Source organism: Myodes glareolus, chromosome 11 (assembly GCF_982192425.1).
Source record: "Myodes glareolus chromosome 11, mMyoGla1.1, whole genome shotgun sequence".
Lineage (NCBI taxonomy): Eukaryota > Metazoa > Chordata > Mammalia > Rodentia > Cricetidae > Myodes > Myodes glareolus.
The window spans coordinates 88,836,927-88,849,818 of record NC_142036.1 but is presented as its reverse complement, the minus strand read 5'-3'; the positions used below and the strand labels follow the sequence as shown (position 1 = coordinate 88,849,818).

Here is a 12,892-nt window from a genome sequence, read left to right as displayed (position 1 = left end):
TGATAACATGGGTATGGAAATATCCACTGGCTGGCGGATGGGGCACTCAGCAGTGACTATACCACTAACGATGACGCATCTTTCCCCAGGATTCGCCCATAGCAAACAGTTCTCAAGGAGTCCCCTCCTACCTAAGACTGTGTTGATAGGCCCAGCCTAGTCACAGCCCTCCTGCCCGTTATCTGGAACTCACACTCTTTCTACCTCCTTCCCTAGGATACTCCCTGAGCCCTAGCAGGGCTGATATAGATGTCCCTGTGTAGGGATGAGTGTATCATAGCTACTTATTCTCAGCTTTGAGTCTCTGAAATCTGTGGTTTGTCTTTTGTAAAACTATGCCTTTTGCCCATTGATTTTGGTCCCTTGTTACTGAATACTTCAGCAGTTCTTATATATTAGAAATAAAAGTCCTTTTCATATTTTATGTTTGATTAAATTCTTCCTTTGGGATTGTATCTTAATATATGTAAATGTCACTTGTTTTAAAAATTGAATGTATGAAAGCATGTTCTGTGGGAATAAAAAGGGGGAGAAATGTGTGACAGGCTGCAGAATTGGGGCAATTTTATTTCAGTTCTTAACGGCATCTGGCTTGACCTCCATAGTTTCCTACATGCCCTGTTTTAGGGTTCTCCACCGAGTCCAGCAATGAGTGCATCCGCCAGCGAATGGCCTGGTCTAAGCAGCTGAAGGTCATCCAGGCCTCCTGCTTTGTCCTTGTATGTTTGGCACATGTACCTGTGCCGGGTCACTGGCTCCAAGAAATAAATGTGGAGTTACATGTGCTACTAATTTTCTCTCCTCGTGGCCTCTCTGTGATCCAGCAAAAATTACAAGAATGATGCTCCCAGAGGTATGAGCAATCTCCCCTTCTAAATATAAATGCAGAGACACTAAAAATAGCCAGTGTTGAAGGTGAGTTTCACTGGTCCCTGAAATGTCAGGAGACCAGGAGTAGGAACAGGTGGCTGTCTGCTTCTCACTGGGCTTCTACAAAGAGCAGAGAAACAGTCTAGGAGATGCTGAGTAGTGTAATGTTTTTATTTTTAAAAGCTGGGCTAAGGGAGGACTGTATAGAACCAGGTCTTTCATTGTTTAATATACATGCATCGAGGTACCAGGGTTGAGAAAATAGGGATGAATTTAAGGAATTAATCTCCCCATCACTAGAGAATCAGTGATATGTCTGAGACTGAGTATAGGAGCATCTGCCTGTCAACTCAGCACTGTAAAACTAAGGCAAGATCAGTAATCCAAGGATAGACTGCGCTCAATACACATACATGCTTAGGTACACACACACATTAGCATGTGCACACACATACACACACACTCTCACACACAGTTGTAAACATGCCCATGCATGCACACATAAACATGAAGGCACACACACATGCACAAGCACTTACTAAAGCACATGCACACACACACACACACACACACACACACACATACACACACACACACACACACACCATATGAACAGCTCAGAGTTCACAGTCAATCAGATGTTTGTGTTCAATCCACTCTTCCACTATATTTGTTTGGGCAAACGAATGAGAAGTTTTTCTCCTGTTCCTAAGGACCTGAAGTCTGACAGTAACAGTGTTGGAATTCTAGTGAGAACAGAAGGAAAAGCAGCAAGCTCTTAAACAGATTTCCAGAGGTAGACAGATCCAGGAGTACAGCTAATGGGTTGAGACTCAGACAACTATCTGTCAACACCTAACTTCACATTTGCATCTGGTGTCAATGACTACAGGTATTCTAACACAGACAATATACAAGCAAACACAGAGAGAAAGCATGTCTAGTTCAGGCACTAGCAGACCTGGAGAACCTAAGCAATATAACCAGTTATCAGACAGAGGCAATGCTCTCATTCAGTGCAAAGATTGGAGCCATAACAATTGTCTGGCCTTAATATTAAATAATTTTCCCTGCTATCTTCCTCCCTCCCTGATGTGGAATTCCCCTCAGTATGCTGTGAATACCGTTGGTTAATAAAGAAACTGTCTTGGCCTGTGATAGGGCAAAAGAACTTAGATAGGTGGGGAAAACTAAACTGAATGCTGGGAGAAAAGAGGTGGAGACAGAGAGAAGGCATGGAGTCGCTGCCAGAGACAGATGTGCTTAAACTTTGCCAGTAGGCCACGACCTCGTGGCGATGCACAGATTAATGGAGATGGGTTAAATTAAGATGCAAGAGTTAGCCAATAAGAAACTATAACTAATGGGCTAAGCAGTGATTTAAATAATGTGGTTTCTGTGTGATTATTTTGGGGCCAAGCAGCCGGAACGACCAAGTGGCCCTCTTCCAACACATCCCTACCTTTCAAATAAATACAGCCTGTACACCCCAACAGCAGACTTTCTTTGAATAGGTATTCTTCCCTGTATGGCTTCTTTTATATGATTCACTTTACCTTTAGTACCACTAAGTCTCCCATTACTTATTAAGAACAAAGCTTTTAACCTAACAACTAAGACTTTTTCTAGATTGACAAATTCAGTGATTGCCACTTATATCCTAGGGACTATGTTAAGTATTGAGAATACTGTGTTCAGATGTCTATGAACAAAAATGGCAGGGCCCCTGCTCTTGTAGGAGATAGATGAAAAATAAATAGCTATAAATATTTACTTTTATGTTGTGCTAAGTGCTAAGGAGATGACGGTGGTATGAGAAGCAGAAGAGCCTACACTGTGTCATGTATGTTAGGGAATGACCCTCTGCTCATGGAATTGCCTCCTGGATATCCCGAGGGTTTGGCCTATGGATTTTTATCACTTTCCAGTGTGTTTCAAAGGCAGACCTTCTAGGTTTGATGTGACGCTGGCCTTTTGGAATTAGTTGTTTATCTTCCCAAGTCTCTGCTCTTAGAGACTATTGAATCCTTCAAGTCGATGAAGATGAGGAAAATCACATGGAATCTGGGGGCAGAGACTCTGACTATCAATTCTAGTGTTCTATTTCAAACCTTGTATTTGTTTAACAAATAATCTCTTGTGAGTTTGATCTGGGTTCTCTGGAATGAAGACCGTGTGCAGGTCATGCATACGGGAAGAACTCCTCTGGAGTGGGAGTTGGGAAGAGAAGTGAAATGGGGATAGAAGAGTCTTGCAAAGGTCCACAGGTCAGCTGGCCATCACTAAGGTGACAGACCATCGGGCTTTAGAGGATGCCTCACAAAGGGTTTCAGGTGACAGTGCAAAACATTATCTGTTGGCCTGTTTCTAAATTGTGTGTATGTAGCTTCCAGCGGATGCCCCCAGTCTGCACATGAGGTATCAGAGACATCCCAGGGCAGGAGGCTGGAGTGCGGGCCAGAGCCAGGACTACTCAGCTGTCCCTGAGTGGAGCTCAGCAAACCTGCATAGAGTGATCTGATGATACAGTGGCTGAACAAGAAGAGGGACTGGGAGAATTCACAACTGAGATATTCTGATGTGCTCATCTGCAAACCAGAGATGATAGCAATGCTGGCTGTTGTTAGGATTTCAGGATGGAACAATGCCTCCCAAAACACACAGTAATGCTTGGCTCCCAACTCATGGTTCTATTGAGATGCAACTGAATCTGACACTGCCAGCTTCACGGTGAAGTGATGCATCGATGAGTGCACAGCCGGAGTGACTGTTAGGAAGTGGAGTCTGAGTGGAGTAAGCTGGTCGCCAGGGTTGCCTTTCAAGAGCTATCTTGTACCCTGCCTCTTCTTGGCTCTTTCTCTTCTGCCCAGTCACCAGTAGGTGAGCTACTTTCTTCTGCCACACATCTTGGACATGGTGTACTGTTCCACCGTGGTGCAGAACACACAGCCAGGAGCTGTGGACCAAACTGACCATAATGATCTGTCCTCTTGAAGTTGCTGGGATAGTGAATCTTGGTTGTTAATTTAACTACATCTGGAATTAACTAAAACCCAAACAGTTGGATACACCTGTGAAGGATTTTTCTTAATTAAGCAATTGGAAGTGGGGATAATCTTTAATCCAGAGCTGAGGCAGGAAGGACCACCTTTAATCAGGACCACACCTTCTGCTGTCAGCCTGTATAAGGGACAAGGAAGAAGGAAGCTGAGTCTCTCTTTGCCTGTTGGCTCTCACTTGGGAGTTCATTCTTTGCTGGCATTACAGCCTACTTCTTTGGGATTCCAGTATAGTGTAATAAAACCCAACTGAAACATCCATCCTTGTGTGGTGTGGGAGGTCCTTCTGTTTGTGTGTTGCTTTCATTGGTTAATGAATAAAGAAACTGCCTTGGCCTAGTTGATAGAGTGTAACTTAAGTAGGCGGGAAAGACAGAAATGAATGCTAGGAGGAAGAAAGCAGAGTCAGGAAAAAGCCATGGATCCTCTGCCTCAGACAGACACCGATTAGAATCTTGCCGGTAAGCCACAGCCAAGTGGCAATACACAGATTAATAGAAATGGGCTAAATCAAGATATAAGAGTTAGCCAATAAAAAAATCAGGGCTAATGGTCAAGCAGTGTTTTAATTAATACAGTTTCTCTGTGTTTATTTCGGGTGTCAGCTAGCCAGGCGGCCAGGACAAACAAGCGGGCCCTCTCCTTACACTTGTGGAGTGAAGAACTACTGGATTCTTGGACCTTCTGTTGGTAGTCAGTCATTGTTGGAGTAGCTGAACCACAGCTTAAAAACCATCCTAATAGCCTTCAGGAAAAAGAAGAGGTATCAAAAATCCAACAACTGCAACTGAAACAAGCTCGTGAGAGCTCATGAACTCTAGACCAACAGCAGCGGAACCTATGTATGTGGGAGACAGTTGTGTAGCTTGGTCTGTCTGAGGGGCTCCTGGCAATGGAACCAGGATCTATCCCTGGAGCCAATTCCCTATGGTGGGATGCCATGCTCAGCCTTGATGCAGCAGGGAGGAGCTTGATACAGCCTCAACTTAATGTTGCAAGCTAGGTTGACTTTCCATGGGAGAGCTTACCCTTTGGGAGGAGTGGAAAGGCAGGGTTTGGGGGAGACAAGGGGGTATGGAAGGAGGGTTGAGAGGGAGAACTGTTATTAGAATATGAAATGAAATTTTAAAAACCCAAGAATTGGGCCAATCTTAGTTCTCCTGTCACCCCGCTCACGTTAACTACTGTACTTATGGCCACAGCTGGGCCAATTGTCCTCGCTCCTAGCACTCTCTATGGAACCCTGCTTGCTCAAGGGCCTGCTTCTCTACCTACGACAGAGAATGAATCCTGCTAAACTCCTAATGCTAAGAAGATATTATAACCCCCAGCCCCAGATGAGTCCACGGTCTGTCCCTCAAGAGAACCCTTACTAATACAGTTGCTTATGTCAGACACATTGCAGCAACAGAAGGAGCCTCTTAGCTTCTGTTGTGGGGTTTCCACCAGAAAAGACACAGGTCCAAGTCAATCGAAAGTCTTTATTAGCCAGAGGCTATAATGGGTATTGGGGGATCTCAGTGTAGTCCTGAGCCTTTCTCAGGGTGAGATGCTAAGCACAAACCCATATTCTGTATTGACACCCCTCAGTTAGCAAGAACAGTTAGTCAGAATCAGAAGTACAGAAGCCAAAAAACAAGGCTAGCACATTTAGAGACTTTCCCAGAAATATTGACTTTGCTGGATGAGGTAGGTTTTGTTTTTCTTTTGGCAGGTGGTGCGGCCCACATGCTAGGTTCATGGCCTGAATGGCACATCCCTCATGGTGTCAGCTGTGCTAAGTTCTGGGGACCTGTTTTAGTCATGCTGGTTCTATGGGCGTGAGTCAAACTGGAGATTCATCTGGGGGCAAGGACTTTATTGTCCTCTTAGCATTAGAAGTTTAACCATTTATCTTTTGCTTTACATAGAAGAGTAGGCAGCTAAACAAACAGGGTCCTACAGCGAGGGCTAGGAGTGAAAAAAGAGTATTTGTCCCAGCCATGCCTATAGGTAGAATAGTTAACCGGGGGGGGGGGGGGGCTAGGAGAACAAAAACCTGTACTAGTTGTTACATGTTTGGCAGCTCCTTTTTATTTCCTGAAGGTTATGTCTGACCATTCTTAAACTTTCTCTATCCGTGATCAATTGGCGTTGAGGCAGCAAGTTTCTCCCAGTGCTATAGAGAGACCTCCTTGTCACATAAAGTTGTTGAACATTTATACCTGGTTGTGGCGGTTTTGATGGAAGTGGCCCCCATGAGCCCACAGTGAGTTGCACTATTAGGAGGCGTGGCCTTGTTGGAGGAAGTGTGTCACTGTGGGGGTGGACATTGAGGTCTCTTATGCTCAAGATACACCCAGTGTGGACACAGACTCCTCCTGCCTGCGGATCAAGATGTAGAACTCTCAGCTACTTCTCCAGCACCATGTCTGCCTGCATGCTGCCGTGTCCCACCATGATGATAATGGACTGACCCTCTGAGCTGTAAGTGAGTCACCACAATTAAATGTTTTCCTTTATAAGAGTTGCCATGGTCATGGTGTCTCTTCACAGCAATAGAAACCCCAACTAAGACACTGATGCTAGGCAGAACCTGGCATGGCCTGGGCAAAAGCACCTGAAGGGTCATGAAGATGACAAATGAGAAAACAGTTATCGGTGTGATAAAGAGGCTCACAAAGGGCCCCTGGGGTGTAGAAAACATAAACAATGAGGCTGAGTTAGCCTGCAGAGGAAAAGGAAGAGGTACTTTCTCCAGAGATGCTTCCCTAGAGGCCTGGTGTGATTGAGCAATCAGGCAGAGAACAGCCTGGGCACAGGTGTGCAGGCAGCTGGAGCAGAAGGCCCCCATTAGGGAGCGCCAGGAGTGTGGCCTGACATAATAAAAGATGAAGCTGTCATGGTGGTCTGCGGAGCGTCACCCTGAAGAGCTGTTAGGCAGACGGATGCACTGGTTGAAGCCCCAAAAGGACATGGAGTGATGGAGTGGTACTCTTGGTTTAGAAGGAGCATCTGATTCTGGAGGGAGAGCGGCAGATCAAGAGGAGGTGGATGAGCACAGCAGCAGAGGGCCAGATCTGGGACCGCATGGGCCGATCCAGGGAGAAGTGCCGATGACTTGACCGTGTAGTCAGGATGAGGAGGAGGTGATGGATCTCCAGGGAACCAGCCTGTCAGTACCATTTGTTTGATTGTGGAAGCCAAGGAGATTGAGGTTGGCAGGAATGCCCATCTCTGCCTCAGGTGACCAGGTCATGGCCACACCACGTTCTAAGGAAAGAGAGAACTTCTTTGAGGAAACCAAGCCAAATTGGAAGGAGAATAGAAACATATTTGTAGAGATGTTTGCTTGGAATGATGTCTTTTTCTATTGATTTTGTAACTTGAGATCCTTGGCATAAAAAGGAGGTATCATCCTCAGGGCTCTGAGCGCTGCCCACATAAGGCACAGGTCTTGCCCTACAGAGAGACCCTGGCTCAGGAGGAATGAGTGAGGGTGACATTGCCCTTCCAGGAGTGGCTGCCGGGAGCACATTTGCCTGGAGAAAGGGGCACCGCTACCAGATTTCACCAATGGCCTTTCCAAATCCACCCCACCTCTGTATCCCGGTCCTCTGACCTGCATTCATTATGTCCCTTAGCCTCCAGTTCCCAGCTGGAACCCACAGTCAGGGGACACTGGTAGGGGATTGAAAGAGAGTGTGTTCATTTTCTAGGCCCCCTTCCTTCCAGGTGGCTATCGATAGACTCCTTCTACTGAAAGACACAGCTCCCACAGCTCAGTTCCTCCTGGGACTCAAGAGAGTTGTCTCCATCCGTATCTTGGCTGTGGGGGGCTGGGATGATCCCTCATTGTTTCTGGCCTCGGGTTACTATATTCCTCATGGATTTCTCAAAATACTGTCACATCTCTGCAATCGGAGCTTCCTCTTCCCCTCACCTCGGTGATTCAGTGTGAGTGTGGCCCAGTTCCTGACAGAACCAGAACTGACATAGGACACTATTCTAGCCAGTATTAACCCCATCCCCACCCTCTTAACTGTATGTCTGCCACAGGGATGCCCATTTTCAATCCTCACGAAGGTGCATTTTTTAGCAAGCTGGGGCTATAGACTATATAACTTGGGTATCCTTCATCCACCCAAAAATGCAGCCTTAATGCTTAGTCTGACACAGAGGCTGAGCTAGAATGGAAGAAAGTGTGAAGGAGATGTTGGAGCTGGTTATTCCTGCAGGGAAGCCCCGGTGGCAGCAATATAAACATCTGTCCTTGTGGACTTATTTGGGAACTGGGAATTGGCACTTTGGCGTGGTCAAGTCGGGACAGACAGACAGATGTCCGTGCCGACTCTACTGGGTTGGGCTTCTCTTTAGTCGTTCCCTTTCCTGCTCAAGTATCTGCATCTCCCTTCCCTTTGAGCCACATGAAGCTCCTTGTCTTCTTTAGCCCAAGAATTAAGTACGATGGGACATCTTCCTTAAAATCTCAAGTTAGTAAGGTATTCTGGAAACCACTGATTCTTCTATGCCACAGACGTAGAAAAGCAATTGCTTCTGAAGTGTGCACGTTGACCTATTCAGATATAATTTGCTCATTTAGTCTCTCTTTTATTCACACAGCAAACCTGTGTCAAGTACCAAGACTTAATCATCTTTCTCTGTTCCTGAAGGAGGGGGGATGAAGTGTGCAAAGGACACAGCGAGTAGATTTGGTGCACAGCGAGGAAGTCATACAGGAGCTGAGGCTATAGGTTAGACAGCTACAAGAAGTCATTCTTTACATACTTCTGTTGAAAAATTCCACTCCTTGGTTCTCTGTCCTGAACACCATGGGCATCTCTGAAAGGCGACAGGCCAGGTACCAGGCAGAGGGTCAAGCAGAAAGCTGAGGGAGGCGGAAATGCACAGAGATGGAGGGTGTGAACTCCAGTCAGGGAAGGAACCGAGGGACTGTGTTCTACACAAAGTGATGCCTAGGTATGGGGATTGGGGTGACTGGCTCTAAATCATCTCTGCACTGACCACAGGTTGAGCATGCGAACTCCCCCTGACTCTTAGAGACACCTGAAGACAGGGAGTTCTTCCAGGTCTGGGGAGCTCACCTTCCACACACGTCTCAGTGTAAAGGTTAAATGGGCTGTTCATTTCATGTTACACAAACCCAATATGAATTGATAGTCCGGTAGCTACATGAGAATGAAAAATAAGATGAATGTGATCCTTGTATAAATAACACACATCGTGACATATACTAAGTGTATGAAGGAATAAAAAAATAGTTCTTTATGCTTACCCCTTCTTGCTTTTATAACCCAAAGTAAAAAACCAAGAGAGAGACTGGGACTAGATAAACCCCACTGACAGGTGCTGCCAGTCAGGGTCAGAATGTCCAGGGTGGACTGTGAGAAGGCCAGTGTCCAGGCAGTCCATCTGAGAGAGTCAGATGCACGCATGCAGACCCATGATACCCCCTCATACCTGAGGTGGGAGTCCCCTCTGTGTGCTGTGATTACCATTAATGAATAAAGAAACTGCCTTGGCCTGTTGATAGGGCAGAACTTAGATAGGCAGGGAGGACTGGACTGAATGCTGGGAGAAAGAAGGACAGAGTCAGGGAGATGCTATGGAGCCGCCACCAGAGTCAGACGTGTGGGAACTTTGTAAGTCACTGCCATGTGGTGATACACAGATTAATAGAAATGGGTTAAATTAATATAAGAGTTAGCCAATAAGGAGCTAGAGCTAATGGGCCAAGCAGTGTTTTAATGAATACAGTTTCTGTGTGGTTATTTTGAGTCAAAGCTAGCCTGGTGGCCAGGAATGAACTAGCAGCCCTCCCTGCAGCAATGCCCCCACCTGGGGAAATCTCTTCCACCTGGGGAAAGTCTTCTTGGATCCTTTATAAATTCAGCTGCTGTAATTAAGCATCTCCAAGAATTACCAAAATACTCTGGAAGGTCCTAGAGAGTTGGAGCCAGAATTATCACATGGAAACAGAACAGAGACCAATGAAAACAACAACAACTTAACAGGGAGTTTAGGCAAAATTGTAACTTGTAAGGCAGGTTTGTGGATCAGAGGTCAGCACATGCCTCTGTAAGACTGTAAGGAGAAATTGTCCAGAGGAAGGAGAAGATACAGGATCTCATGTGTGCTCTGCTGATTCTGTGCGTCCATACACAGTGGTCCTCGATATGGGAAGGTTGGTCCCAGGACCCCCTGCAGATAACCACACCTTCAGTTGCTCACTTCCCTTATAGCAAAGACCTACAGCCGGCCTTCCACAGACTTTGTATCACAGGTTCCTTTTCATCCTCCCCTTATACAATGTAGCTGCTATGAAAAGAGCTGTAATCCATATTGTTCAGAAACTATGTCAGGAAAAGTTTAAAAGCCCATCCTTGCCCAGGACAGACTACAATTAAAACAAAACAAAGCAAAATTAAAACAAACAAACAAACAAAAACCTTTCTGATCCATGGGAGGTTGAATAAAAGATACAGAATCAGTGAACACAGAGCCAAACTGAATAACATATTTTATTCTATGATGGAGGAGGGTTATCTGTCTATTGTGTTATTTTCATTGGTCAATAAAGAGACTGCCTTGGCCCCTTGATAGGACAGAAAATTAGGTAGGCGGAGTAAACAGAACAGAATGCTGGGAAGAGGGCTATGAGGCAGACGCCATGGAGCCAGCCACCAGGTCAGACATGCTGAATCTTTCCCGGTAAGCCACACCTCGTGGTGATATACAGATTATTAGAAATGGGTTAATATCAAGATATGAGAGTTAGTCAGTAACTAACTCTCTAGAGATAATGGGCCAGGCAGTGCTTAAATGAATACAATTTGTATGTTGTTATTTCCGGGGCTAAGCTAACCATGCAGGAGCCGTGTGGGATGAAAAGCAGGCCTGCCCACAGCCCCTCACAACAATTCTATAAAAACTTCCAAGATGTATCTTAGTTCTGTTTTACAAGGAAGGACATTCAGGATTACATCATTCAGGTGATTTATCCATGGTGATCTGGACAGAAACAACAGACCTGAAACATAAACCTTTGAGAGCATCAACATCCATGTCTACCCTATTCCATACAAATGCATCTTAAAATTTTTAGCTTTAATTTTGTGTGTGTGTTTCTCTGTGTGTGTGTGTGTATCTGTGTGTATGTGTGCAGTGTGTGTGTGTGTGTGTGTGTGTGTGTAGTATAGTGCCAACTGAGGCCAGAGGTAAAGAGTCTCTGAAGCTGGAGTCATGCTTGTGAACCACCTGACGTGGGTGGTGGAAACCAAACTCTCCAAGAGCAGTAGAAGCACTAACCATTGTGCTGCCCCTCCAGCCCCAGCCTGTAGACATCCTAACAAGGGCAGCACCTAAAAACTTCCTTGTTCTGTTCCCAGAGTTGTGCAGCTATTAACTCAATTAATGTCCATATCAATGCTGGGATAGTGACAGTATTGCTGCTGTGCGCAGATGAAAAGTTGGACAGACAGCGTCTCCCAAGGTCACATACCTAGTGGCACAGCCAGCTGCCAGGCGAAGAGCCAACTCTCCCCACCATCCCTTCTATTAACGGAAGGTCGATTTCAAAGTGCTCATTCCCTGCCAGGAACTGCAGGTACTTTTTGGAGTGCTTTGAATTAACTCATTCGGTTCATGAGGTCTGGGGAAAGGGAGGGTGGGAGTGTGTTGACACACCAGTAATGCAATGTGGTGGCTCAAACCAAGTGTAGGCTCTAAGCCAAGCCCTATTATTTTACCAATCAGTGACCTTGGGTGAGTCATTGACCCTCTCGGTGGCTATTTTCTGTAGCATGCAGGGCCGGCTTGTTGGGGTTTCTGTTCCACCTGGTACCCCACAGCCGGCAAACCCCAAAGAAAATCACAGACAGGATTCCATAAGATTATAAACTGATTGGCCCATTAGGTCAGGCTACTTATTAGTTCTTATAACTTATGTTACCCCATTATCCTTATCTACGTTAGCCATATGGCTCAGTACCTTTCTCAGCTGGACAGCTTACATCTTTCCTCTCCGGTGGTCTGGGCAGAACTGGCAGAGGGAGCTTCCTAGAGTACTCCCAGTCTCTTTGCTCCACCTCTACTTCTTGTCTGGCTTTCCTGCCTATACTGCCTGCCTGGCCAATCAGCATTTTATTAAAATATGATTGACAGAATACAGATAATTCTCCCGCACCAATTTCCTCTTCTGTAAAAAGGAAATCAGGATTACTCTGCTTGGGAGGTTTGTGGTAAAGACCTCTCTGCCTGCACGTGCCTGAAGAGTTCTGTAGAGGCTGGTTGGAAAGGGGTCTTTTTTAATGCTGTATGTTGAAATGGGCTTCACTGTCAGGGCACAGATGTAGATGGGTGTGGCCTGGTGGAGTTCTGCAAGTGGCTCCCTGAACATCTCATTAGTGAACGTTAATTTCCCAGGGTCTCTACTGGCTCATGTTGTGGCTGGTTACAGTGAGCAGTCACTTGGTCAGTTGGGTATCATAAAGATACTGACTGATCATTGCCCTTTGAAGGTGGAGAGATGGTTGACACTCAGTTAAGTAACGAAAAAAATAACCAATAACTAGTGTGCAAGATGACAGGAAAAAAAATGTCCACATAAGCTCAGAAGGCTTGTTCTTCATTAGAAGTGCAGACCTGACCACCTACAGATGAGACCTTCAGGTGTTTGGCAACCCATCTCCAGGCTAAGGCTACTGGACATGGCAAGAAATGATCAATGAATCTACAGGGACTGCAAAGCCACAAGTCCAAAAATTGTGCCTGAGCAGTCCTTCCAGGCCATCTGGAGGCAGGGGACCAGTGAGGAGGAAGTGGATGAGCTGTGGGCTGGTGTACCACAGAGTGGTCCTTCCAGGCCATCTGGAGGCAGGGGACCAGTGAGGAGGAAGTGGATGAGCTGTGGGCTGGTGTACCACTGAGTGGTCCTCCCGAGCCATCTGGAGGCAGGGGACCAG

General features: G+C 46.0%; 1 long non-coding RNA gene across 1 annotated transcript; it reads right to left on the bottom strand.

The window, feature by feature from the left end:
• Window positions 1–5,390: 5,390 nt before the first annotated feature.
• Window positions 5,391–12,580, bottom strand: LOC125387813 (uncharacterized). The gene is made up of 2 exons (XR_007228011.3): window positions 11,920–12,580; window positions 5,391–7,181 (listed from the first exon to the last, which is right to left on the bottom strand). It is a non-coding gene; the product is annotated as an uncharacterized LOC125387813 (long non-coding RNA).
• Between the last annotated feature and the right edge of the window lie 312 nt (window positions 12,581–12,892).